The 3,806-nt window shown below is 46.8% G+C and overlaps 1 pseudogene; it reads right to left on the bottom strand.

Moving 5' to 3' along the window:
- Positions 1 to 1,191: 1,191 nt before the first annotated feature.
- Positions 1,192 to 2,496, bottom strand: LOC118662493 (annotated as a pseudogene).
- Positions 2,497 to 3,806: the final 1,310 nt, after the last annotated feature.

Raw genomic sequence — 3,806 nt, 5'->3', positions numbered from 1 at the left:
ATTGATCTTCCTATCTCTTTCTTCCTCTCCCTTCCTCTCTGAAATCAATATATTTTAAAAAAATTAAAAATAAGATTGAAATATTCTAATATTTCTTCAATTCTAGGCTAGGTTTCATGGAAAATCTATAATACAAAATCTTTATTCCTTCCTGACACCTGCAGGAGTTTATTGATTTGTTTTTCTTTTTTTTTTAGTGTCACACTCTTATTCTCTTTTGTGGGTATGTTTTTTTTTTTTTTTTTTATGAGCAAATCCACATTTATTTCAACTCCATGTCGTTTTCACTTTAAAAACCTCCTAAGTTAGCAGGAGCCCTAGTTCCCTGGGACAGCATGCCAGAGGTACTGAATGAAATTCATCACCTTTCTCTCCAAACCCCTAGTAATTCATCCAATTCAAGTCCACAGTGTAGAAAGCCAGGAGTTGTCTCTTCAGTCAGTCTGCTCCTCTGGTTCCTGACCTTTCTTTCAAGGGAGGGAGGTCAAAATATTTCAAACAGGGAACAAAACCACAGTTGAGCTTTCAGCTCAGGTTTGTAAGATCGATCAAGGGAAGACCCCACTGACTCCAAAGAAATTAACCGGTTAAAATGAATTCCTCCTTTACAGTTTTTTTTTTGGGGGGGGGAGGGGCGGCGGGGGGAGTCCTACAGAACAAAAATGACTATAAAGATTTACAAATGAGGATCCGTTGCATAGATGAGAATCCCTTGGTAAGTGCAGGCTCCAGCTCCTAAAAAAAAGATGGGGCCTGACCAGATAGCCTGGATCAGAAAAGGAACCTACCACATGTGAATAAAACCATCTGAAGAACAGCTCCTCTCTACTTTGAGGCCAGATAAAATACTCACGGAGAGTGGGAAAAGAGAGGAACAAGCCCCAACAGAAGAGAAAATGCTGACATCAGAGTGTATAAAAATTTCAGCTCAATCTTTGATGGTGGTAGCTCCTTTAGCCTCCTCCCTGTTTTGTTGTAGGGCCATAAACTTTTACCAAGCAGACAGTAGTAGAAAAAGGCTAGAAAGAGGGGCTTGAAGACGATGGATTTTGAATCCTGATTTTATTGTTCAATTTCTCTTTTCTAGTTAAAGGAGTCTTCGGTGGCTGGGAAGCCTGGCCTCCCAAGACCAGAGTCAGTTGGAGCTGGCTCTTGTTGGAAGGGGTTTGGGTTGGGGGACTGGGATTGGGCAGGGAGACCCCTGATCTGCTGGCGGTCCTGGGTGGAAAAGACGACCTGCACTTCACAGAGCCTGGGGTGTGGTGGGAAGGGGATGAGGCAGGAGCGGCTGGCTGGGGAGATGGGACCCACCTCAGTCCCCAGCTTCATTCTCTTCTAATGTTCCCCCACTGTTGGCATTCTCTGCAGTCTTGGAGGCCTTTTTATTTTTTTCATTTTCTGGGTTTTCTGACTTGCAGAACTCTGGAGGAGGGCCTTTAGCTCTGCATCCTGGGCCTCCTTGTCAGACTTGTAAAGGCCAGGCTCAAAGGGACCACTGATTACCCGCATGGGGCCACTGGGTATCAGCAGAACTGTAAATTTAAACTGGGCAACAAATTCGCCCTCCTTCTCATAGAGAACATTAAATGGCTGCAGCAGTTCATGTTTGGCGCATTCCACCACACCCATTCGGGCCTTCTTCTCATCTTCAAATGCTCTAAAGTTTACGGCATGGCATCAAAACGCCTTCCAACCTCACTGAAGAAGGCACGTGAAGTTTTCATTTTCAGGCCATATAGTTTAGAAGGATCTCGTTTATAAATGGTGGCTCTGTCCTGCCCCCTTGGCTTTGCCCTCTCCTGAGCTGATGAGAACATCCACAGCATATACTTCATGTACCTGCAATTCAGCTTTCTCGTGGTCCTGCTTCTGCTGGTCTGTGGGATTCTGGATAATGGTTTTCTCTCCATCGACGACATGCTGCTTCAATTGGTGTGACAGCATATCTTCGATTGGCGGGCAATTAAATGCATGGGCAACTTTGTGCCAGGCTTCGGTCACTTGTGTGTTCTGGTTTCCAGGTTTGACCAGGCGTAGGGCAGCTTCTGCACAAAGGTGAGCTGCCTTAATGACACCTGCTTTCCTCCCTGTCACCTGGGTCCCCTGAGCTACACCAGCCACAAAAGTGTCAGCCACATTAGCGATGAAGCCATCCACATGGACCCCAAGGTCAATTGTTACCAAGTCACCTTCCTTGAGAATACAGTCCTGGTCGCTTTTCAAAGGGGAGAAGTGACACACACAGTTATTTACTGAAATACTGGTGGGAAAGGCAATACCTTTCTTCATTTCTTTTTCTTTCTTAGAAATTTTCCCTGTCTCTTCCATAATCATGGCATCACCTTTCTCACACAGGCTCAGCACCGACACACCTGAGCAGGATGCTTCCACCAAAGACCGAAGTACCCGGTTGGCGATGTCGCCCCCCATCTTATACTTGGTCACGACCAGGTCCTCAGCGATAGTTTGCTCCTGCTACTTGTCCTCACCGGACATCTTCCCGCCGCCGCCACCACCACTGCAGCTTTGTTCCCTTGAGCGGCTGCCTGGGTCTCCCTCCCTAGCCACAAGCTGTGGCCAGAGCCCCTTCGATTCCCGAGGAGAGCGCGAGCAAGCAAGGGAGCAGAAGGGCTGAGGCGCAGGGCACGCTGGGACCTCTTTTGTGTGTTTTTTAATCCTCACTGAGGATATATTCTTTTCCATTGATTGTTAGAGAGAGTGAAGTTGGGGGAGAGAAACATCAATGTAAGAGAGACAAATCAATTGGTTGTCTTCTGCACATGCTCAGGCTTGGGCCATGGAACGAACCTGCAAATGAGGTACCTGCCCTTGACCAGGAATAAAACCTATGACTCTTTGGTGCCCAGGCCAACACTGTAATCATTTAGCCACACTGGCCAGGGCTCACCCTTTTATTCTTAAGAGATTTAATACTTTGGGGGTGGGAAAGGGTTCTTAGTTAGAACTTTGTTTATTTACTATTTTTTTTTTATTGATGAGAGAGAGAGAAAGAGACATCAATGTGAGAGAGAAACGTCAATTGGTGCCTCCATACATGCCCCAATGAGGAATGGAACCCAGCACAACATAGGTATGAGGCCTGATTGGTAATGACCCCGGGACATTTTTGGTGTATGGGATGATGCTCAACCAACTGAGCTACCTGGCCGGGTCCTAGTTAGGAGTTTATTAATCACTACCTACCCAGACTGGGCAGTCTAGAAATAGCTCTCTCCTCAAAATAAAGACATGTGTGTGTCACATTCCCCCATCCCAGATATTAACTGCTTATAATTTCGTTTAAAAAGCCACAAAACAAAACAAACTAAAGCATACTAATTCCAGAGCTCTGGTCACTATGTTGGATACTAATTACAATGATAAAGAAAATGTGGGAGAGAACCAAGATGGCGGCATAGGTTAACGCCGGAGTTTGCTGCCTTGAACAACTACTTCAAAAGTGAAACCAAAAAACGGAAGGGACATCACCCAGAACCACAGGAACGCTGGCTGAGTGGAAGTCCTACAACTAGGAGGAAAGAGAAACGCATACGGACACTCAGAGGAGGCGCAGTGCTGAAGTCAAATTCTGAGGTGTGGAGTGCGTGGAGCGGGCTGGCGGCGGAAGGCGCGGTTGGCGTTTTCAATCGGGAGGGAGTTGCAGACTCTGAGCTCCAGATCCGGGCGAGTCTTTAGGGACCCAGACTCAAACGGGAGAAGCGGAACTGTCTGGCTTCGGTCAGAGCGAGTGCAGCTTTCTCTCTGAGCTTTGCAGCAGGTGCTGGGACTCAGAGAGGCAGAGCCCC

This window comes from Myotis myotis, unplaced genomic scaffold, assembly GCF_014108235.1.
Source record: "Myotis myotis isolate mMyoMyo1 unplaced genomic scaffold, mMyoMyo1.p scaffold_m19_p_1, whole genome shotgun sequence".
Classification (NCBI taxonomy): domain Eukaryota; kingdom Metazoa; phylum Chordata; class Mammalia; order Chiroptera; family Vespertilionidae; genus Myotis; species Myotis myotis.
The sequence above is the reverse complement of the archived record's forward strand: the minus strand, read 5'-3'. Positions and strand labels throughout refer to the sequence as shown.